Raw genomic sequence first — 26,350 nt, 5'->3', positions numbered from 1 at the left:
CTTCTCAATTTGATCCAATTCCTCCTCCATTGCTTTCACCCAATAATCATCACCAAATGCCTCCTTAGCATTTCTAGGTTCAATGGTTGAGATCATGCAAAAGTTCTCTCTAATTCTTCTTCTAGTTAGTAATCTAGCATCCTTATCTCCAATAATCTACTCAGGACTGTGATTTAGTCTCACATACCTAGGAATAACATGATCATTCTCATCATGTTTAGCTTTTTCATTGTCTTCTCCCTCTGAATTTATTTGTTCCAGTTGAACAAGTAAATCAGGATTTGCTTTACTGGTTTCTAATTTAATAGTTTCAGGTTCCAAAAGAAAAATGCAAGGATCTTCATCCTTTCTCTCTGAATTGGTTCCTTCTTAAATTTTAGGGCATTCCTCTACACGAACATCAGCACTCTCAACAATTCTCTATGTCTGGTTATTGAAGCATTTATAGGCCTTACTCTTGGTGGAATAGCCAATAAATATGCCTTCATCACTCTTAGCTTCAAACTTGCTTATGTAATCACCTCTTTTGATAAAACATTTGCTACCAAATAATTTAAAATAGCTAACATCAGGTGATCTTCCATACCAGTACTCATAAGGTGTCTTGTCCTTACCTCTTTTCACCAGATATCGATTCATTGTGTAGACCGTTGTACTTACAGCTTCTCTCCAAAATGTTTTTGCTTCATTTCCTTGTATCAACATAGTTCTAGCTGCTTCAACTACTGACCGATTGTTCCTCTCTGCTATACCATTTTATTGTGGTGTCCATGGTGTAAAAATTTGCCGCTTGATACCATTCTCATCACAATACTTAGTGAATTCCTCAAAAGTAAATTCATCGCCTTGATCTGTTCTCGGACATTTTATCTTTTTTCCACTCTCTTTCTTAGCTAAGGCTTTGAATGCCTTGAATTTACCAAAATCTTCATTCTTATCCTTCAAGAATGTGACCCACATCATCCTTGAACAATCATCAATGAAGATCATAAAATATCTATCACCTGAAATGCTTCTAGTTCTTATTGGTCCACATAGATCTGTATGAACCAAATCTAACAAGTGTTGTGCTGAGAAGGACTTGCTCTTGAAATTTGAAGAAGTCATTTTTCCTAACTGACATTCTTTACAAAGATCATTAACCGGTTTGTCTAGCTAAGGTAGACGTCTTATAATCTTAGACTTTCTCACTTTAACAATGTTATAAAGTTTATATGACAAAATCTCCTATGCCAAAGCAACCTATCCTCTATTTTTGCAATCAAATAGTTGCTAACTTTAGGATTAAGATGAAATATATTACCTCTGGTCTGTTTCCCAGTTGCAATCAATTCACCTTTGTTGTCAAAGATTTTGCACATACCATTTCTAAACTCTAGTGGGTATCCTTTGTCATTAAGTTGTGTCACGCTTAGAATATTGTTCTTTAGGCCTTCAACCCAATAGACATCATCAGCACTACTCTTCCCATTAAGAGAAATAACTCCCTTACCTTTAACCATACAGTGTGAGTCATTGCCAAATCTGACAACACCGCCATCAAATTCCTTCAAGGAAAGAAATTTTCTCTAATCACGGGTCATGTGATGTGAACAACTACATCAAAGTTATCCATGCTGGACACTAGTTCTTTTTGATCTGATATCTCTTCCTTAATAGCTACAAACACAATATCTTCACTATCATCACCACCAAATTCTTCATCAGTAATACCACTGTCAATAGCTACAAGACAATCTCTCTTCCCTTTACCCTTATATTTCTTAAATTTGTCTCTCTTGTATTCATTTTCACCATTAGCAAAATTAGCTGCTATATGACCAATCTTATTGTGAGCAAAAAAATTCAATGGTAGCTTACCTCTGTATTTCCCAGTGCCTCTAGGCAGTCATTTTGCCAACAATGCTTCAAGCTCCACTAGATTGTCTTCATCGTCAGCATCTCTACTGGATCAAGATTCATAGCTATGGCTGGTATCTCTACTTCTTCTTGTTGGCATTTTTATGTTTATGATGTGATTGTCATTGATGGACACACTTGCATTGTGATCTTCTTTATATGTATGAGCATAAGCTCAACTGGAATATGTTGCCACTAGTATGTTGTATTATAGTCATTAGACTATTGGTGTTTTGCAGAATGTGCTTACCGGTTTGAAGTGGCATGTTAACACCAAGCAGTTTGAGGATCTCAAGTGGTACGAAGGATCAAAGCGGCAGAACACATATTTCCCAATCTTCATTTTGTCAAACCAGCAACCGGCATTTTGCTTGAACTGTTATTTTGTATGAACCGGTAATACTCTATGATGAGTTACCAACCAGCATTTTGTGATGAGTTACCATCCACCAATTGTTTGATGGTGTTGACACTTTAATGGTGCTATTTGTGTCATGTTACCAAGTATGTCCAGGTTCATTGAACCTAGGGAATTGGATTGTAATCCTATTGGACCGACATGAAATCAGATTCCTTTATAAGGACATCATGTCTAGGGTTTTAGGTTGTTGTTGTTGTTGGTGAAGTTGATATTGTTGCTAGGGTTTAAGGTGGTTGAGGAGTCAGAGAGAGTATGAATGTGTAGAAGACTGAAGTAATGCTAGAATACATTAGGAATGAGGTATCAAGGATCTAATCAAGCAATATGTGCTATTAGCTAGATCAATCACTTGTTGATTCCTCACATCTTCAACAAGTTTGTAGCCCTTAACTAGGTAGGCCCAAAAGACTCTTGTAAATCCTCTAACAAGGTGGTTCACATCTGTGGATCTAAAATCCTCTAGCAAGGTAGTCTTTAATTGGACTTATCTCCTAACAAAGATTGAGATTCCTAACAGGATCTGTTCTGGTAAAGAACATTGTAAGACCTTAACCAGTCTGGTTCCTATTCTGCAGATAGTTACTTGTGAGTTCCATCTCATAGTGATTTTTCCCATTTGGGTTTCCATGTCAAAATCTCATGTATTATGGTGTTTGTGCTTTTGTGGGTGAATGCATTATTTTCTATTTGGTTTGCATGTGTGCTAACCGGCTTGTTTGCTAAACTATTTTACCGGTTTACTGTTAGTCTTGCAAAGTGTTTAAGTGCAAATATTTTTGGCATACTAATTTGCCCCCCCCCTCTTAGTATTCATCAATTCGTATCAGAGCCTGCTTTTCTATAAGTTTAACCACTTGGAAAGAGATATGGGGGAATACACATTGAGGGAACTTACTCATCGGCTCACTCAGTCTGAGCAAGCCTATGATGATCTTATGGTCAAATACAAGGCATCTCAAGCAAAAAGGAGAGAACATGCAGAAAAGCTAATGGAGCTATCTAAAAATAGTTCCTGTAATGAAGTGAACATGGAAGCCCTAATTCAAGAAATAGAAAAGTTGAATGAATCCAATTCCAACCTGAGAAAAGAATTGGAAGGATTAACTATTTGAATGTGCCAAGAGCTTGAGAACTGGAGGAAAGATGAAGATCTGGTCAAAGACAAGGATCATGAAATCTCCAAGGTGAAACAAGAGTTCAGTGCCCTAACTGCTCAACTCCATGCGAGCAAAGTGGAAAAGGAAGACATGCAAGGAGAACTGAACATTGCCATCTTTGAGAATGAAAACCTGATGGAAACAAAGGCTTCTATTTCCAAAGAACTCTCTGAGTCAAAGGAATTACTTGCTAAGTTCAACAAGAGTACTGTCAAGCTAGAGCAAAAGCTCGAATCTGCCAAAGCAGTTAAGAATACCAATGGACTTGGTTAGTCCAATCATGAGGAAGGTGAGACCTCTAGTACAAATGCTGGAACATCAAAGAAACAACTGGTATCAAAGGATAAAGGTAAGCAAAATTTTAAACCTATTTTCTTTAACTGTCTTAAAGAGGGACATACTGCAAATGTGTGTAGGAGTAAGGCTTACAACAATTTTCCTTATTTCTTAAATGATAAGCCTAGATCCTATAGATTCAATGGTAACTGTTATGCATGCAACAAGTATGGGCATAGAGCATCTGAATGCAGGTCAATTATGAACAACATTGGTACATATCCTCAGAGGACCCAAGAAGTTGGTCTTGAACCTTTTGTGAATCAGAATCACAACCAATAATGCTTTCAATCATCAGTCAAGAAGCGGTGGCTATAAAGCGACAACCGGATGGAGAGAAAACTATATGGTCTGTCATGGTCATGGTCACACTACTACAACATGCCAAAGGAAGAATGACAATATGAATAATGGACCTTGGAGAGCACCTAGATTGGTCTGCTATCACTCCAACAAACTGGGTCACATTGCCAGATTTTGTAGATCAAGAAAGAACATATCTGATGATATACCGGGCACTCCAGAAGGAAACATTGATGTTGACACTGTTCAAGCAGACATGAACAAAACCTGGAAGAAGAAACCAATGGTGTTGCAAGAGGAACCAGTTTCTGCACCTAGTGTGGAAATCACAGAACTAGCAAACTAGGCTTTAGAAAAGATTAGGGGGAGCAAACGGTGAAATGTTTCAAACCCCTAATTTACATCGGTAAAAGACCTTGACTGATATGCAATACTTGTCAATAGGTAGAAGACCAAAAATGGTAAAAGGCAAATTAGGGTTTACATCCTAATGGTGGAGTATTGATTGCGGTAGGTGAGGAATATGTTTAAAAGGATTTTTCAAATTATTTCTCACTGTTAGTTTTCGAAGCAAAGGAGGTTTTCGAGTGCAGAGCGATGACAAAGCGATTTGTGCTACGATTCTAAGAATGTTAGAAACCATGAAGGAGATTCAAATTCAAATTGAAAATGGTCAAGTGAAGAACGCAAAGCAGTGATTCTGCAACTGACGGAGTGTGAGGTGGAGAAGAATCTAAAATCCCTAAATTCATGATTTTTGAAAGGTATTTTTTGAGTTTTCAGTTTCTATCATGGCTTTTGCATCCCATACTAGCTCTAGTACATCTATAAATTAAGCAAGCTTTATTCAACGCAAGTCTAGATATAATGCCCTATCACAAATTCCAGCTGGTGAGATAGTAGAAGAGGGAATCTCAAATTACATAGACTATAAAATAGAAGACCTAGGTTCTCTAGAAATTCACTCGCAGCTAGGTTTGTTTTGTGGACAAGATAAAAAGATCAAACTAGAGTATAGTATCTTGGAGAAGAAGAAGCTCCACAATGTTGTTTATTTCATGGAGGATTTCACAGATGATCACATTAGGATCATTCTAAATAGAGTTGATGGTGCAAAGATGTACCTGGAAAGAACACATGATATAACACCACAAGCGATTCATGTCATCATTGGTTTTTGCAATATAGGTGAAGTGCCAACCCTAAGGACGGTAAGCAAAACTGAAATGTCCAAGCTCACTAGTTTAGTGAGCGACTCACAAGGTTGTTGGCATTATGTGAACCGGTATGTGGACATAATGACATTGTATGTTGTCATTGATGTCAATATGTTGAAGAGGTATGAACCAACATGTGAACCGACATTTATGCCAAAGTGAAGCAGTGTGCTTGTTCAAGGTGAACCGACATATGGTTATGGGAACTAGCACATGGAAGCATTGTATGACTACCAGTTGGTAGTCTCAACTTCAGGGTTTTCGGTTGAAGTTCTTCAAGCCTGTATGGCTCAACCGGTGACATTGTGTGATGAGTTAGCATTGCAATGAAGAATAGATCATGTTGCCACGTCAGCCTTGTGCGTGTGAAGGATCTTGCATAAAGGAGATTGTTCCTATCTACCTTAGAAATGTGCGAAGTCTGTAAACGGTGATAACATGTGATGGGTTATCAGCTGCCATGAAATCAGTGGAAAACAAACGATGGAGAATGTCTTGAGATTGGATCAAGACTGTTACATTCAATATGGCATGATCAATGCTCAGGATTGAACCATTTGAATTCCTTAACCTAACAGGTCTAGGGTTTAGGGTTTATGCTACCGACCTGTCTATTGTCCTATAAGGTTGATGTTGTGACTCTTTCAGAGGTTGTTGGCAAAAGTTGTGTGTGAGTAAGAGAAGGGGTATGTGATTCTTCCTAGACCAGAGGAGAGAAGTGATACTCGCAGAGTGTAAATGCAGAAGGTGAAGAGGAGCTTAAGTGATTCTGCATTGGCATTGAGTGTTGTTACCAGATCATTGAAATACCTATTGATCTCTAACCACCTCAATAGTTGGAAAATCTCCTAACAGGGTAGCCTTAACCGGCTTGCTGTAAATCCCTTAATAGGGTAACTCAAAGTTATTGAGATTTGGAAAGCTAGAGAGCTTTGGAAATCCTTTAGCTATTGAGTTCTTGAAATCCTCTAACAAGGTACCCTTAAAAAGGTTTAACCCTTAACCAGGTGATCCCTAATAGGATCGGTTCCTAACAGAACCTACTATATCTATCTTTAACAAGACAAGGCTCCTAACAGAGGAGACTTCCAAAGAGTTCAACAAAAAGCTTGTGGGTATTCATCCCCACTGTGGTTTTTCCCAGTTGGGTTTCCACGTGAAAAATATGTGTGTCGTGTGTGATGCTTTGTTATTGCCTATTAAGCATATGATGGTTCTATGTTTTATGCCTATCAATAAAACATGTTGAACTAGCTATTGTGAAGATATCATGATAGATTACCTATTCATGCATAAGGGTGAAATGGTAGTGTAGTTTTGAGTTGAGTGGAAAACTTAGTGAGTAACCAGTTTATGATCATTTTAGTTGTTCTGAGTTTTATCGGTTGCACTTTGTTTCAAACCGGTGTCACTGTTTGCTAGTCATTTGGAGTAATTGTTGTTGAACCGGTTTAGGTCTGTATTTTGTTTGTACTAATTCAACCCCCCCCCCCTCTCGATACTGGTTTGGTACTATTCGTTCATCATTGAGTTATCAATTGGTATCAGAGCGTCCTTCAGGTCCTCTGTGTTGTAAGCTTAACCACTTGAGGTAAAGATCCTAGTCAAATGATGAAGAGGGAAGGTCCAAAGTTTAACTGGGAAAATTTTAGTATATGGAAAGATAGGATGAAGATATTCACCAGAAGCATGGGTGCTCAATAGTGGAGTTATGTTGAGAACATCTATGGGGTCCCTACCAATACTCTCACCGATGACCAAAAGAGAGAGATACAAGAAAATGGGCAAGTCATGGAAGCCCTTATTAGTAGTCTATCTGACATTGAGTTTATTGATGTTCAGGACAAGGTAAATCCCAAAGAGGTATGGGATTCTCTTGAAAATATCTATGGTGGTGATGAACATGTACAATAGGCTAAGGAAGAAAGCCTGAGAGGGAAGTTTGAAGAAACTCAGAGAATTATGGAAAGTATCAATGTAAGAGTTGATGAAACCTCTAAGAAATTAGAGGAAATCAGTAGTGAGCAAGCTATAAATGAGCCGATTGCAACCTTCTAGGAACCGATTGTTAGTCAACCAAGTACCAGTAACAGTGTTCCTGAACCGATGAATGCTAATACTGATGAAGATGAGGATGAAGAGGAAAAGCAAGAAGAACCAATCAAGACTATTCCTCGATATGTCAAGCTGAATCATGATCCTAAGTAGATCATAGGAGATAAGGATGCAAGAATCCTTACAAGAAGAACGATCAGAGAAAACTCATGTATGATCTCTGAATTTGAGCCTAAATCATTCAAAGAGGCTCATAAAGATGAAGATTGGATCAAGGCAATGGAAGAGGAACTTGACCAGATAGAGAAAAATGGTACATGGTCCTTGGTACCCAGACCAGAGTATAAAAATGTCATTGGCACCAAATGGGTGTTTAGAAACAAGCTGAATGAGGATGGCATAGTGATTAGGAACAAAGCCAGATTGGTGTGCAAAGGATATGCTCAAGAAGAAGGAGAAGACTATGGAGAAACCTTTGCTCCTGTAGCCAGATTGGAAGGAGTTCGTATGCTTCTTGCATATGCAGCTTTCAAAGGCTTCAAAGTATATCAAATGGATGTAAAATCTACATTCCTAAATGGTGTACTTGAAGAGGAGGTGTATATTGAGCAACCAGATGGGTTTGCCCTATCTGAAAATAGTGAAATGGTATGTAGGCTACATAAAGCCTTATATGGTCTAAAGCAAGCACCTAGGGCATGGTATGAGTGCCTACATTCCCATCTTGTGAAGATTGGATTTGAGAGAACAAGTGAACATAGAAATATCTACTTGAAGTCTACAGGAGATCAGATCCTGATCTGTGAAGTATTTGTTGATGACATTATCTTTGGTGGTGATGACAAGATGAGTCATGAGTTTGCTGATGAGATGAAGGAAGAGTTTGAGATGTCACTCATAGGGGAGATTAAGTTCTTCATTGGACTACAGATCCAATAGATGAAGGATGGAATCTTTATCACTCAGTCCAAATATGTCAAAGAGGTGTTGAAGAACTTTGGCATGGAAGATAGCAAACCGGTTGGTACACTTATGGTGACTGGTTGTAAACTATCCAAAGAGGATGGCTCTATATTGGTTGATGAGAAGGAATACCGATCAATGATTGGTAAATTGCATTATGTAGTGCATAGCAGACCGGATATTGCACATTCAATTGGCATTACTGCAAGGTTCCAGAAAAGTCCAAGAGAATCCCACTTGGTTGCAGTCAAGCGGATTCTTAGGTATCTGAAGGGGACTACTGACTATGGATTGTGGTATCCATATAGCAAGGACTTCAACTTGAAAGTGTTCATAGATGCTAATTGGGTTGGTAATATAGATGACCAGAAGAGCAGAACCGGTGGTGCATTCTTCCTTGGTGGTAGACTGGTCTCATGGATGAGTAAAAAGTAGAGTTGTATCTCTTAGTCTACTGCGAAAGCGGAGTATGTTGCAGCTTTCATGAACTGCACTCAGACAATTTAGATAAAGCATGTACTGAAAGGCTTCAAAATCCCTGTACCTAAACTGGTATGTATATTCTGTGATAACACAAGTGCTATCAATATTTCAAAGAATCCAGTTTTACATTCTAGAACCAAGCACTTTGAGCTTAAGTATCATTTCTTGAGGGAAAAGGTTCAGAACAAAGAGATTGCACTGGAGCATGTGTTTAGTAAGGAGCAATTAGCAGACATATTCACCAAGCCTCTTCCAAAGACTACATTTACACACTTAAGAGGTGAATTAGGGGTACTTCCCCTTCAAGAGGTGAACTAAAGGTATATGCTCCACATCAGTCATGTATTGCATAGTCAAATCTTTCTTCAGGATTGATGTGTTGAAGGATGCTACTCCTCAAGGGGAGCAGCATAATGGAATAGGGAAGCTTGTGCCTCCACTTTGGCATTGTTGTCAAAGGGGGAGAAGATGTCAAGCGGAGAGAGAGGAGAGATATCTTTGTATATTGCCATTAATGCCAAAGGGGGAGATTGTTGCCATTATGTGAACTGGTATGTGGACATAATGACATTGTATGTTGTCATTGATATCAATATGTTGAAGAGGTATGAACCGGCATGTGAACCAGCACTTGTGCCAAAGTGAAGTGGTGTGCTTGTTCAAGGTGAACTGGCATATGGTTATGGGAACCAGCACATGGAAGTGTTGTATGACTACCAGTTGGTAGTCTCAACTTCAGGATTTTTGGTTGAAGTGCTTCAAGCCTGTATGGCTCAACCAGTCACATTGTGTGATGAGTTAGCACTGTAATGAAGAACAAAACATATTGCCATGTCAGCCTTGTGCACGTGAAGGATCTTGCAAAAAGGAGATTGTTCCTATCTACCTCAGGAATGTGTGAAGTCTGTAAATGGTGATAACGTGTGATGGGTTATCAGCTGCCATGAAACCGGTACAAAACAAACAATGGAGAATGACTTGAGATTGGATCAAGACTGTTGCATTCAATACAACATGATCAACAGTCAGGATTGAAGTGTTTGAATTCCTTACCCTAACAGGTCTAGGGTTTAGGGTTTATGCTACCGACCTGTCTGTTGTCCTATAAGGTCAATGTTGTGACTTTTTTGAAGGTTGTTGATAAAAGTTGTGTGTGAGTATCCAAGAGAAGGGATATGTGATTCTTGCCAGACCAGAGGAGAGAAGTGATACCTATAGACTGTAAGTGCAGAAGGTGAAGAGGAGCTTAAGCAGATCTGCATTGGCATTGAGTGTTGTTACCAAATCATTGAAATACTTGTTGATCTCTAACCACCTCAGCAGTTGGAAAATCCCCTAATAGGGTAGCCTTAACCAGCTTGTTGTAAATCCCTTAACAGGGTAACTCAAAGTTATTGAGATCTAGAAAGCTAGAGAGCTCTGGAAATCCTTTAGCTATTGAGTTTTTGAAATCCTCTAACAAGGTACCCTTAACAGGGTTTAACCCTTAACCAGGTATTGTAGCCATCCCTTAACCAGGTGATCCCTAACAGGATCGGTTCCTAACAGAACCTATTGTATCTGTCTTTAACAGAACAAGGCTCCTAACAGAGCGGACTTCCAAAGAGTTCAACAACAAGCTTGTGGGTATTCATCCCCACCATGGTTTTTCCTAGTTGGGTTTCCACGTGAAAAATATGTGTGTCATGTGTGATGCTTTTATCTTGTGATGCTTTGTTATTGCCTGTTAAGCATATGATGGTTCTATGTTTTATGCCTGTCAATAAAACATGTTGAACTAGCTATTGTGAAGATATGATGATAGATTACCTGTTCATGCATAAGGGTGAAATGGTAGTGTAGTTTTGAGTTGAGTGGAAAACTCAGTGAGTAACCAGTTTATGACCCTTTTAGTTGTTCTGAGTTTTACCGGTTGCACTCTATTTCAAACCGGTGTCACTGTTTGCCAGTCATTTGGAGTAATTGTTGCTGAACCAATTTAGGTATGTATTTTGTTTGTATTGATTCACTCCCCCCCCCTCTCAGTACCGGTTTTGTACTATTTGTTCATCATTGAGTTATCAGAGGTATGACTATCAATTCTATCAAGGATGATCTGGTGAAATATGCATGTATGGTGATTGGATACCAGACATTCTCAACCAGCAGAATTAACTCTCTATCTGCTGTAGTGGTAAATGCCACTTATCGAATGATGAAGGAGGATGCATCATTTGACCTATGCACCAGTATGCAAAGGGAACTCCTATTGAATCTTAAATCGATCAAACAAGATAATGCATTGAGATTCAAGTTTGGACAACTACTGGTTGGGTTGTTCTTTTACTTCCAAGGCTACTTTCCAGGAGTAGGTGATGTCCAATGGTCTCTTGACCAACTGATAACCAAGAAAATCAAGGAAAGAATTCAAGTAGTTGGAACCGGTTACCCTAAACAAGTACTTTGATGAGTTCAGACACAAAATGAGTCAGAGGGTGAGAATATCAAGTGATATTGTCAAGAAATATGAAGATGATATTTGTTTCACCATTAAAGTGGATCAATGCATAATGGAGGTTGTTGAGCCTAGACAGGAGGAAGTGGAGCCTATGGGCTATGAGGTAATGAATGATATGCTAGAAGGATATGCCTCTACCCTTATTGCCTCACCACTTGATCCAAAGGAAAAAAGAACCGGCACCTACCTAGAAAGGATAACACCGGTTGAGGAACCCTTAGCAAAGAAAGGAAAAGAACCTTCAGTGAAGAAGGAAAAAGTAGTGCCTTCAGCATCAACACTTGCTACTATAGCCAGTCCTATAGTGACCAAGTGGTCACTGGCTAAAAAGAAACATGAAGTAGCACCTAATAAAGTGTTCAAGAGAAAGAGGAAGACAAGGAATACCTCTCCAGACTCAGAAGAAATTGTGTCTAAGGAAAAACCAAAGAAGACACGTCAAGCAAAGAAAAAGACAAAGAATAAACCGGCATCTTCGGCACTGATAAATATTGACATCTCCTCCTACAAACCTTTGACACATTGTCAAAGAACTATCAAAAACATTAGGAGAAAAGTGTTGAATGATTTAATTGACTATTTTGATGACTTTAATGATGATGAGAAGGAAGCGGTTGAAAAAGAAATAATTCAGTATTTATGTGTTAATGACCGATTGCCTTTAGAAATTAGATTTGAGACACTGGATTCTTTGTATAAATCCTTAGACAATAAATGGTAGATTTCCATAGAGCAGGAACAGGAAATGAGAGAAAAAGTTTTTACTGAACACTTTCCTGATGTATCAAATTCAGAACTATTTGTTTGGCAAGGCTGTTGGGTTTGGTGTTTCTTGAGCTAGAGTGGAAGAACTAGCTCCTTGGGGAGTGACTTTCTTTTGAGATCGAGTTAGAGCTCTTGCATATTGTGATTCATTTGGTTTATCTTGAACTATAATCACATTGCAATATTTCAAGTGTGAAGGCTCAATCATGTTCATAATGTTGTCCTGGCTGGCATAAGTATAATTTACCTTAGCACCTCCTTTGGTATTTGAGGAATTACCTTGTTTGTAAATAGGCAAAGGGTCCTTAAATGCTTTATGATCAGCATTGGTTGGATGATTCCCAACAACAACTTTACCAGCATCTATGAGATCTTGAATCTTATGTTTTAACTTCATGCAATTGTTTATGTTATGACCCTTATTCCAATAGAAGTCATAGTATTCATTTTCTCTCCACCATCTTGGTTTGACATCTGGATCATATGGTCTGGAGTTATCTGGTAGTGTTATCAAGTTGTTTGCCAATAGAGTTTTGAAAGTAGATTCATATAATTCTTCAAGAGGAGTAAAATCATGCTTAGGTTTGGAAACCCAAGACTTTTCTTTGAACCATTTCTTTGTTTTCTTTGGCAGATTCTCTGTTGCAATCTTAGCAGCTTTAAGTGCTTACCAGCCAAGTTGAATATTGTGGATTTTGAGGTGGTTTTGATAGTGTCTACTACTGCATCATTAACAACATTCTTGTTGTTGTCTATGGCAAATTTTCAATACTTGTTCTTCTCTTTAGAGCTAGATCTTGTTTGTGTTTCTTTCCAGGGTGTGATATCTCCTTTCTTTATGAGCACATCTTCCATTCGAATGGCATTATCTACCATTTTGTTAAATGATGGGTGTACTTGCATTTGTATACTATATTTCAGTTCGGGGACCAAGTTATTGACAAATATATCCATTCTCTCAGAGTCTGGGATGTAAGGAAGTTAAGTAGCGGAAACAACTTCCTACACTAACCTTGAGAGGAGGGTAATGCAAAACTTTTTCAAATCATTACAACAGTTATAGAAAATAGAAATAGATATAATAGCATTCATACCACAACACAATGATTTACGTGGGAAAAACCCTTTCGGGAGAAAAACCCCACCCTCCAAAAGCAGCTCAATATTTTATTCAGCAATCAAAAACAGATTACAAAATACTCGCAGAGCAAGCTCTTCGCAGGAGTACTACTAATCAGAGATTCAAAGGCAACTCAATAGCCATAAGACTCTTACACACAACCTCTATCTCACACACCTCATAAATAGGAGATACAATACAAGAAACCGTCAAACGGTATTACAAAACCATGGGCTAAAACCACCCAATAAGGTGTAGCCGACCTTATCTCCCTTCTATGACATGTTAAAGCACACATCAACACGTGTCGCTCCCTTTTACAGCTCATTTATGTATCCGATACAAATTATTTTTCCTATTTCAGGAGTACAAACTTCCGGAGGCCATAACTTGAGAACCGAGTGTCCGATTGACGAACCGTTTGAAGCGCCGGAAAGCTCGCGAAGTGCTCTATCACCTCATAACCCACTTTGCCAGTTACGGAAACTTTTCAGGGCGTTTCGGAGCCTCTAAAGTCCCCAAATTTAAGTTTAAATATTTTATTGCACCCCTCCAAGACGAAAACTTTAATATCTTCAAAACTAGCTGTGACCTTGCAACGAAACTTTACCGGAATGCTTATCTAGCCAACCAGAAGCTTCAGGGAGAGTTTCGCACCATTTCGTGCTCAAATGAAAACTTACTATAAATAGTAACCTCACATAAATGCAAGGTTGAGACACCATTTTTCCCAACAAATCTCCCACTTGTCGAACACCTTGCATGAGCGGAAGGGAATGTCAACACAATGAATCAATTACTAGGGGCCATAAGGCCCATAGACTCTGAACACCATCTGAACTTCTCTGTGCTCACAGCCTTAGTTAAAGCATCTGCAACATTCATCAAAGTTTCCACCTTAACCAGCTTCACCCTACCATCTTCGACCATATCTCTAACAAAATGATACTGAACATCAATATGTTTGGTCCGGGCATGAAATGTCGGGTTCTTAGCTAGGCTAATTGCACTCTGACTGTCACAGTAAACTGTCACTGTACCTTGTTTTATTCCAATATCTGAACACAGTCTCTTAAGCCAAATGGCCTCTTTACAAGCATGAGTAGCTGCCATATACTCTACTTCAGTAGTGGATAAAGCAACCACAGCCTGTCGCTTACTCATCCAACTAATTGCACCACCAAACAAAGTAAACACATAAGCACTGGTGGATCTTCTGCTATCAATATCACCTGCCCAATCTAAATCCACATAACCATGGATATCAAGGGAAGTCATGTCTCCAACTGAATTACCATGATAACACAAAGAATACTCTGAAGTACCCTTCAAATATCTGAAGACTCTTTTGACTGCATCCCAATGAACTCTACCAGGATTAGACATATATCTAGAAAGTACTCCCACTACTTGGGCAATATTTGGTCTAGTACAGACCATAGCATACATCAAGCTTCCAACCACACTCTGGTAAGGCACTCTGCTCATGTCTTCCATCTCCAATGGGGATGTAGGACAATCTGAAATAGATAGTTTCATTCCAACTGTAAAAGGAACACTCAATGGTCTACAATTCTGCATGTTGAACCTCTGTAACACTGAATTCACATACTTACTCTGGCCTAGCCATAGCTTTCTGTTCACCCTATCTCTTCTAATTTCCATCCCAAGAATGTGCTTTTCTACACCAAGATCTTTCATTTCAAATTTAGCAGCGAGCTGAGACTTCAGTTCTGAAATCATACCTTTCCCTTTACCAATGAATAACATATCATCAACATACAATGCAATGAATAAGAAATGATCACCATAAGATTTATAATAAACACAGTGATCTGATTTAGAACGTTCAAATCCCAAACTCAACACATATGTATCAAATTTCTAGTACCACATCCTAGGACTTTGTTTGAGGCCATACAAAGATTTCTTCAATTTACAGACCAAATTACTTTTGCCTTTCACCACATAGTGCTCCGGCTGTGTCATATAAATATCTTCCTCCAAATCACCATGAAGGAAAGCAGTTTTCACATCCATTTGCTCAACCTCTAAATCATAAGCAGTAGCAATAGAAAGCAAAAATCTAATGGACGTCATTTTTGCAACAGGAGAAAATATCTCACCGTAATCAACACCCTCAACCTGAGAGTAGCCTTTTGCAACCAACCTTGCTTTATACTTCTCAATGCTTCCATCTGAACCAATCTTTTTCTTGAACACCCATTTACAACCAACAGGTTTTCGTCCTTCAGGCAATGGTACAAGATCCCATGTATCATTCTTTTTCAAAGCTGCCATTTCTTCCTCCATAGCAATCTTCCAGGATTCTGCATCATTCATACCTAATGCCTCTTCTACAGATTTAGGTTCATCCACACTAGTATTCAGAGCAAAAATACATCTCCAATCATCAGGTGAATACCTTTCAGGTGGTTGTCTATGTCTTGTAGACCTTCGAACAAGCTGAGTTGGAGGTTCTTCCTCCTCTTCTGAAGATTTAGAGCTAGATGAGCTCTCCTCAAATTCTTGCCTATCTAGGGGTCTCGATTCAACTCTTTCAGGTGTAGAAGGAAGTTGAATCACATCTTCTTTTTTAGTCTGTTTTGGCTACAATGTAACAGAAGGAGACTTAATTTCTCTAAAAATAACACTTCTACTGTGAATTACCTTTTGTGCAACAGGGTCCCAAAGCTTGTATCCTTTCACACCATAACTATACCCGATGAAGATACATTTCACAGCCTTGTTCTCCAACTTTTTTCGCTTCTCCTTTGGCACATGTGCATATGCCTCGCAACCAAAAACTCTAAGATGTCTCAATGAAGGCTTGTGACCTGACCATGCTTCCATAGGCGTTTTATCAACAAGAGCTGATGTAGGAGACCTGTTAATCAGGTAGCAAGCAGTGGCAACAGCTTCAGCCCAAAACTTTTGTTCGAGACCAGCACCACTCAACATACTCCTAGCCTTCTCCATCAGTGTCCTGTTCATTCTTTCTGCAACTCCATTCTACTGTGGAGAATACGGAGTTGTCTTCTGCCTGTTAATTCCACAGTCTTTACCAAATCTATCAAAATCATTAGAGCAAAACTCACTGCCATTATCAGTTCTCAGATATTTTATTTTCTTTCCAGTCTGCAACTCAACCATTGCTTTAAATTCTTTAAAACGACTAAAAACTTTAGATTTACTCTTTAGAAAATATACCCATGTCCTTCTACTAAAATCATCAATAAATGAAACATAATATGTGGATTTTCCAATCGAAGAGACATCTACTGGACCAAACACATCAGAATGGATAAGATCCAAAACACCACAAGTTTTATGAGAACTCGAGTAAAACTGAACGCGGTTTTGTTTTCCATAAATGCAATGCTCACAGAAATCAAAGTCAAGATTACAATCATTCAAACCTTCAACAAGATTTTTATTTTTCAAGGTCCTTAGACCCTTTTCTCCAATGTGGCCAAGTCTCTGGTGCCATAACATAGTCTTCTCTGCAGGTAACTTTGCTTCAGACGAAAGAGCACCCTTAGGTACCCAAAAACCATTTCCATCTACTGAAGGTGAAACCTTCAAATCTTCCAGTGAAGTATCCACAGATTTACTTTTTACAGAAGTGCTATTACACTCAACAGTGTATGCTTCAAGCTTATACAAAGTGCCAAACCTGACACCTCTAGCAACTACCATAGCACCCTTAATCATCTTACATCCTGTTTCAGAAAAGACTACCTGCACACCTGCATCTATTAGTTTGCTCACAGATAACAGGTTTCGTTTAAATCCAGGGATATGCAGCACACCAGTAATCCTTTTTATTCTACCATCAGAAAACCTGATTCTAACTTTACCTCGACCAACAATGTCTAGAGGTGAATCATCACCCAAGTACACCTTACCTCCATTAAATCCTTCATATTCAGAAAACCAATTTCTATTGGAAGTCATATGAAAAGATGCACCTGAGTCAATTAGCCAGGCATCATTACCTGCATGAGTCGCCAAAGCCGCAATAAATGCATCACCATCTTCCTTGTCGGACTCAGAATCAGAGTCAAACTTTTTCTTTTTCTTCTTCTTTTCTTCTTTGCAGTCCTTACGGATGTGACCCGGTTTACCGCAATTCCAGCAAATGACTTTGGACTTTCCAGGAGATTTCGATCTCCCTTTGGATTTGGACTTGCCACGCTTCTCATTCTTCTTGCCTTTCTCTTTAGGTCTTCCACAAACGGTTAGGGCTTCCTTTGAACTGATGGATACCTTCCTTCGCATCTCTTCACCAAGTAGGGCACCCACCACGTCTTCAGATTTCAAAACAACAGAAGTACTACCGATAGCCATAACAAGAGAATCCCACGAATCAGGCAAAGAGCAAAGCAAGATCTGACATTTCTCCTCCTCGTCCATCTTAACACCGACAGATACTAATTGAGCCACCAACATATTGAATGCTTCCAGGTGGTCTGCAATTCGTCCACCCTCTTCCATCTTCAAGGAATACAATTTCTTTCTTAAGAAAATTTGATTTAATAAAGATTTCACTTGATACATCTCACCAAGCTTAGTCCATAGCTTCTTTGCAGAGTTCTCTTCATGGACATTTATTAGAACAGAGTCTGCCAGGCACAGTCTGATTAGACCCTTGGCTTTTCGGTCCATAACATCATACTGAGCTGCCGTAGTAGGATCTGAGGGCCTTTGGACATTCGCATCAATAGCATCCCAAAGATCTCGATCTATTAGCAAATCTTCTATCTTCAACTTCCACATCTCAAAATTACTTCCATTAAATTTCTCCACCTCTATTCTCCCTGACGAACTCGCCATCTGAATATTCCTGCAACAAGATCACAAAGTGTCTTCTACACAAGCTCCCACTCAAATCTGGATTAGTTCAAAAAACCCAACTACCCACAATTGAAACCAAAGGTGATCAGACTCTGATACCACTTGTAAGGAAGTTAAGTAGCGGAAACAACTTCCTACACTAACCTTGAGAGGAGGGTAATGCAAAACTTTTTCAGATCATTACAATAGTTATAGAAAATAGAAATAGATATAATAGCATTCATACCACAACACAATGATTTACGTGGGAAAAACCCTTTCGGGAGAAAAACCCCACCCTCCAAAAGCAGCTCAATATTTTATTCAGCAATCAAAAACAGATTACAAAATACTCGCAGAGCAAGCTCTTCGCAGGAGTACCACTAATCAGAGATTCAGAGGCAACTCAATAGCCATAAGACTCTTACACACAACCTCTATCTCACACACCTCATAAATAGGAGATACAATACAAGAAACCGTCAAACGGTATTACAAAACCATGGGCTAAAACCACCCAATAAGGTGTAGCCGACCTTATCTCCCTTCTATGACATGTTAAAGCACACATCAACACGTGTCGCTCCCTTTTACAGCTCATTTATGTATCCGATACAAATTATTTTTCCTATTTCAGGAGTACAAACTTCCGGAGGCCATAACTTGAGAACCGGGTGTCCGATTGACGAACCGTTTGAAGCGCCGGAAAGCTCGCGAAGTGCTCTATCACCTCGTAACAAGCTTCGCTGGTTACGGCAACTTTTCAGGGCGTTTTGGAGCCTCTAAAGTCCCCAAATTTAAGTTTAAATATTTTATTGCACCCCTCCAAGACGAAAACTTTAATATCTTCAAAACTAGCTGTGACCTTGCAACGATACTTTACCGGAATGCTTATCTAGCCAACCAGAAGCTTCAGGGAGAGTTTCGCACCATTTCGTGCTCAAATGAAAACTTACTATAAATAGTAACCTCACATAAATGCAAGGTTGAGACACCATTTTTCCCAACATGGGATAGGTCGTGGATACCTAGAGAACATCTTTCTCCAGCGTTGGAGAAAAGTATGAAGAGGTTCCCCAATTTTCTATTGAGTATTACAAAGATCGATCATAGTCACAGGATGTCGAATGTTGTATGAGTATTGTTGTAAAAATAGTTGGATTAGTTCTTCAAATGTTTTTATTCCTTTGGGTAGACTTGAGAACCATTCCATTGCTTGATCCCCTAAACTCCTTGGGAAGAGACGCATGAGGTATGTTTGATCATGCATGAACTCCATACAAGCAGCACGAAGTTCCCTAACATGACCTTGAGGATCTGAGGTACCATATATTTGTCAAATTTTGGGATTTCCACTCGTGGAGGAAATAGAGGCATGTGTAGATTCTTGTCAAATGGAAAGGGACATATTGTTGTTAGGTCCCGTAGACAACTGAGAGGGGGGGTGAATCAGTTGCCAAATAAATTCAAACCAAAAACTTATCAACCAACTTAATGCTTAATACCGATAAACTAGTTAAGTGTGTCGGTAGACAGTGTTAACAGTAAATTGCTATACCGGTAAGGATTAATGCATGAAACATAAACATAAAGTCATCCACAACACATGACACCAATATTTGTACATGGAAACCCTGTAAGGGGAAAAACCACGGTGGGAAACCTTACCCACAATCAAATGATACTACTGTAGATAGTAAGTGTACATAAATGGGGTCTGCACATGCAAAAAGGCCAACATCCTAGAGCTCACTGCTCAATCACAAAATGGGAGTCACACTGACTACAGCTGGATGGTTAAATCCAATAAGAATGTACTGCACAAAATAGCATCTTCATATGTTGGATTCAGTACTAGTGTAATGCTAATATGCTTCTACAAAAACCTAACTTCACCTTAAAATGATGTCTTCATGTATATCCCTGCTTGATCTCACATATACCTTCACTTAATTCTTTTTCGCATTCCACACATGATCTTACAAATAAGATCTTACATTTATATCATACCCTAAGACCAATTTTAGTAGGTCAGCTCTACAAGATATTACAATAAAAACATTTTACATACAATATAATATTTGATGCAATAACCATTTGAACATGTCGGCTTAATGCATTTTCAACAATAATAAATCATCTCCATAGCGTGCCATGTTGTTCTGGAAAAGATAAACTTGTCGGTGTAACCCTAGATAACCAGGACCTATTTGCCGATAAAAGAAAATATGCAAATATGAATATACCAATGATTAATTATTCAAAATAAAGTGTCCACATGATATCTTCGACATTACCAAGTGTCTTCCATATCATTCCAGGTACTGGTGAACAATATATCCTACCAGTGAACCATATACCAGTAACTGTTGCACAGTTTACTGCTTGCCGGTGAATGTTGTTGGATCTCCAAAGTAGGTGTATTAGTAGTTGTTGACATCAATGACAAAACCATACCAAAATACTAATAATCTCCCCCTTTGACATTGATGGCAACACAAGATGGAAAAACCATCAAAGTGCCAAAACAGAAATGCCAACTACAAAAACCAACAATCTACATTTCTCCCCCTGGGAGTAACGATATCAATCTCTCATACCAATTTCTCCTTAAATGTGTTTTTCAAAATCTCTCCCCAAAAGGATAATGTGTTTTTCCATAGATATCTCTCCCCCTTTGACATCAAATGCCAAAGTCACAAAAAGTCAAGTTCATACAAAATACCAACCAAATCAATATACCAACTACTCCCCCTGAGAAGTAGCTTCCTCATTAAATACCGAAATAAAAGATTTGTTCATTTAATTCTGCTGGTTGATGACAATCATCAACTATCTAAGTCTCTACCGGTAGTGGTATGACTCCAAGCTGATCTCTGAGATACAAAGATCTCCTTAGGCAAAGGTTTTGTGAAAATTTCTGCAAGTTGTTCTTTAGTATTCACATAAACCAGTTTTATCTCCTTTTCTTCAACTTTTTCCCTTAGAAAATTTAGTTTGATAGAAACATGTTTTGTTTTAGAATGTAATACCGGATTCTTAGATATATCAATTGCTGCAGTGTTATCACAATATATAGTAATAGGTTCCTTGCATTTTACCTTTATGTCTTTCAACATTTGCTTAAGCCATAATACCTGTGTACAGTTAGTTGCTGCTGCAACATATTCTGATTCTGCTGTTGATAAAGATGTACAACTTTCTTTCTTACTCAACCAAGAAACTACTCTTTTTCCAAAAAAGAATGCTCCTCCAGTGGTGCTTTTTCTATCATCTATATCTCCTGCCCAATTTGAATCTGTGTATGCACATAGATCAAAATTTTCATCTTTAGGATACCATAATCCAAGATTTGTTGTGCCTTATAAGTACCGGAAAATCCTTTTCACTGCTGATTCATGATTTTCCCTAGGATTACTCTAAAATCTAGAAACAATGCATACTGCATTCATAATATTAGGCCTGCTTTATGTCAAATATAGTAAACCTCCTATCATAGATTTGTATCTAGTTGGATTAACAGGTGTAGATTCATCCCTTTGAGATAATTTGTCATTTTTAGTCATAGGTGTGCTTACCGGTTTAGATTTCTCCATCCCAAATTCTTTAGTAATTCTTTCAAGTACTTGGATTGACTCAAAAATATACCTTTATCAGTCTGAGAAATTTGCAAGCCTACAAAGAATTTTATTTCTCCAATCATAGACATTTCAAATTCTTACTACATTTCAAGAGAAAATTACATAATCCATCTTCTCCTCCAAAGATTATATCATCAACAAATACTTCAATAATCAAGATGTCATCATTAGTTATTTTGTAATATAAATTGCTATCTACATTTCCTTTAGTAAAACCAATCTTTAAAAGATACTTATCCAACCTTGCATACCAAGCTCTTGGGACTTGTTTCAATCCATACAGAGCTTTTCTTAACCTACAAACCATATCATTGTCATCTGTCAAAGAAAATCCATCAAGTTGTTCTATATATACTTCTTCTTCAAGATCTCCATTCAAAAATGCACATTTAATATCCATTTGATAAAATTTGTAATCCTTGTGAGCAGCAAAAGCCAAGAATAATCTAACTGCCTCAATTCTAGCTACCGATGCAAAGGTTTCATTGTAATCAACTCCTTCTTTTTGAGAATATCCCTTACACACTAGTCTTGCTTTGTTTCTGACAACCTTACCATCTTCATTAAGTTTGTTTCTAAATACCCATTTAGTTCCAATTACATTTTTATCTTTAAGCCAAGGAACTAATGTCCAGGTATTATTCTTCTCAATTTGTCCTAATTCTTCTTCCATAGCTTTAATCAAAAATTTATCTTCACATGCCTCATTAATAGATGATGGTTCAATTTGAGAAATAAGACATACCTCTTCATTTGCCAATCTTCCTCTTGTCACAACTCCTTTAAATTTGTTTCCAATTATCTGATCTTCAGAATGATTCAATCTTACATATAAGGGTGTCTTAGTTTGCTGTTGTTCTTCAATTATTATGGACTCTTCTGATGATACCAAGGTAACTGGATCTTCATTCTGTACTGGTAAATTCAGTATAGGTTCATTTATCACAATTTCTGTTGTCGGTTTAGAGTCTATATACCTTGAAGTTCCTCTGAATTGTTCATCAATCTTTACATTTGTACTTTCAACAATTTTTTGCAATCTTTTATTAAAACATCTATATGCCTTGCTCTTAGATGAATAACCAAGAAATATTCGTTCATCACTTCTAGGATCAAATTTGCCAATATACTCATCTCTTCTAATATAACATTTACTGCCAAAAATTTTGAAATACTTAAGAGTAGGAGTATTACCAAACCATAGTTCATGAGGGGTCTTACCGGTTTCACCTTTGATGTGAACTTTGTTGAATGTATAGACAGCAGTGCTAACTACCTCTCTCCAATACACATGTGGTAGATTTGCTTCTAATAACATACTTCTAGCTGCATCCAAGATAGTTATGTTTTTCTTTTCAACAACTCCATTCTGATGTGGTGTCCGAGGTGCTAATAACTGTCTTTTGATTCCATTCACTTCATAGAATGTATTAAAGTTCTTAGATGTGAATTCTCCTCCTTGATCTGATCTTAAACATTTGATTTTCTTACTGGTTTCATTTTCAACCATTGCTTTGAATAGTTTGAACTTACCAAGTGCTTCTGATTTCTCTCTGAGAAAAGTAACCCAACACATTCTAGAATAATCATCAATAATTAACATGAAATATCTATCACCTTGTAAACTTCTAGTTCTAGCTGGACCACATAAATCACTGTGAATTAAGTCAAGAGCATTATTGGATTTTTCTGGAATACTTTTGAAACTAGCTCTAACTTGTTTTCCAAATTGACATTCCTTGCAAACTGTATTCTGAGGTTTCACAGTTTTAGGTAGATCTCTAACTATCTTAGAAGTATTGATTTTTACCATGCAATCAAAGTTTACATGACATACTCTCTTATGCCATAACCAACTTTCATCTATATGTGCAATTAAGCATGCCTTTTCACTGTTATTCAAATGAAAGATATTGCCTCTAGTTTGATTACCGGTTGCAATTTCCAAACCAATTCTATTCATGATTTTGCATTTTTCCATTTTTAAATTGTAACTGAAATCCCTTCTCAACTAATTGACCTTCACTTAAAAGATTATGCTTTAATCGTTCAACATAGTAGACATTGTCAGTGTTATGTTTACCATCAAGAGATATTGAACCCTTACCTTTGATTGAACAAGCTTTGTCATCTCCAAATCTTACTAAACCTCCATTGTATTCTTGAAAGTTCAAGAATTTATCTTTGTCTCCAGTTATATGATGTGAGCATCCTAAGTCAATAATCCATTCATCCTTTGTTTCAACTTTAGCTGCTAGGGCTTGTTCTACCAGTTGAGCAGTAGGTGCTAGTTGATCTTTTGTTATAGCAACAAAAACCCATCCATTGTCTGTTGCATCCTCATCAGAATCATCAGTCACACCTTCATCAGCAATGTAACAAGATTTGTCTTTGTTCTTTTTAAATTTGTATCTCTGATATTCAGGATTAGGCTTGTATGTTCTTCTAGCTTCTTCTCTTAGTCTAGCATGTCTATCAAGGCATCTTGAAGCCATATGACCAATCTTATTGTAGTTAAAACATTTAAAGGGTGCTTTACCTTCATACTTACTTCCAATAGGACCTTTTGGCATTTTCCTTTCAAATAGTGCTTCAAGCTCTTCAAGCTCTTCATTCTCCCTTCTGGATTCTTCAAGTTCTCTTGCATAAAAGGCTCTCCAGTCTGATTTGTCAAATGATGGAGCAAATGATGTTGATTCTTTAAAGGCCAAATCAGTCTTTATAGCAACAGGACCAAATTCCTCAATTTCAAAGGCTGAAAGTTTTCCAAACAATGTATCCCTAGTTACTAATGTATTAGGCATTTTTCTCAATTCATTTATAGCAGTAACCTTCATTTTATATGCTGGTGGCAAACCTCTTAAGATTTTTGAAACAATTTCATCCTCACTCAAGGTTGCTCCACAACATTTAATACCCAAAACAATTTCATTTACTCTTTCCATAAAAGCAGAAATCCTTTCATCTTCTTCCATTTTCAGATGTTCATACCTGACTTGGAAGCTTTCAAGATTTGCAATTTTGACTGTGGAATCTCCTTCATTCAGTGTTTCCAAATGATTCCAAATAGCTTTAGCAGTAGACCTATCTGATAATCTCATGATTTGTTGATCTGATAATGCACTCAAAAGTGCTTCTCTTACTTTGCAATAATTCTCTTCATCTTTAGCTAAAGTAGTTGGAGCAGTCTGACCAGCTACAGCAGTAGTATAGCCATTCTTAGTAACTTCCTAGATCTCTTTACCAATGCAATTTAGATGTGTCTCCATTCTAGTCTTCCAGATCCCATAGTTGGTTCCATCAAGTTTAGGATTGTCCTTCCTGAAGTAATTAGTAGACATTGGATCTCCTCAAGTTGTTAAACCTCTACAAAAGAGAACTAGGCTCTGATACCAATTGTTAGGTCCCAGAGACAACTGAGAGGGGGGGATGAATCAGTTGTCAAATAAATTTAAACCAAAACCTTATTAACCAACTTAATGCTTAATACCGGTAAACTAGTTAAGTGTGTCGATAGACAATGTTAACAGTAAATTGCTATACTGGTAAGGATTAATGCATGAAACATAAACATAAATTCATCCACAACACATGACACCAATATTTGTACGTGGAAACCCTATAAGGGGAAAAACCACGGTGGGAAACCTTACCCACAATCAGATGATACTACTGCAGATAGTAAGTGTACATAAATGGGGTCTGCACATGCAGAAAGGCAAACAGCCTAGAGCTCACTACTCAATCACAAAATGGGAGTCACACAGACTACAGTTGGATAGTTAAATCCAAAAAGAATGTACTACACAAAATAGCATCTTCATATGTTGGATTCAGTATTGGTGTAATGCTGATATGCTTCTACAAAAACCTAACTTCACCTTCAAATGATGTCTTCATGTATATCCCTACTTGATCTCGCATATACCTTCACTTAATTCTTTTTCGCATTCCACACATGATCTTACAAATAACATCTTACATTTATATCATACCCTAAGACCAATTTTAGTAGGTCGGCTCTACAAGATATTACAATAAAAACATTTTACATACAATATAATATCTGATGCAATAACTGTTTGGACATGTCAGCTTTTAATGCATTTTCAACAATAATAAATCATCTCCATAGCGTGCCATGTTGATCTGGAAAAGATAAACCTGCCAGTGTAACCCTAGATAACCTGGACCTATTTGCCAATAAAAGAAAATATGCAAATATGAATATACCTGTTGGGTCTCAAATCAACAGATTGGATGGGTTCTAAGGAAATTCCAACTCCTATGATCAAACCCTCCAATTGACTTGGCCAACTTATAGAGTGAACCTATTAGTTACTAACTCTCTCTCTTTAGGCTCTGCAGGACCTAGGCGGGTATACCTATTCACTGAATGTCTCCACTAAACAGTGCTTTTTATAGCAGATATGTTATCCTATTCTGATATCTCCTGATCTTGAAATGGCATGAGTTCCTTGAATGGAGATATAGCAGACGAGTTCAAGATTGTTATTTCGCTTTGTGTTTCTTAATTACTCCTGTAGCTGTCAAAATAACTAATTGTGAAAAGAAACGATGAGTATAACTTGAGATTTAAGCCAGTGCCTTCTTCATTGCATGGGTTACAGAGTCATTACAATTTTCTTCAGGACTT

Source organism: Cryptomeria japonica, chromosome 3 (genome assembly GCF_030272615.1).
Source record: "Cryptomeria japonica chromosome 3, Sugi_1.0, whole genome shotgun sequence".
Classification (NCBI taxonomy): domain Eukaryota; kingdom Viridiplantae; phylum Streptophyta; class Pinopsida; order Cupressales; family Cupressaceae; genus Cryptomeria; species Cryptomeria japonica.
This window is presented reverse-complemented; position numbering follows the sequence as displayed.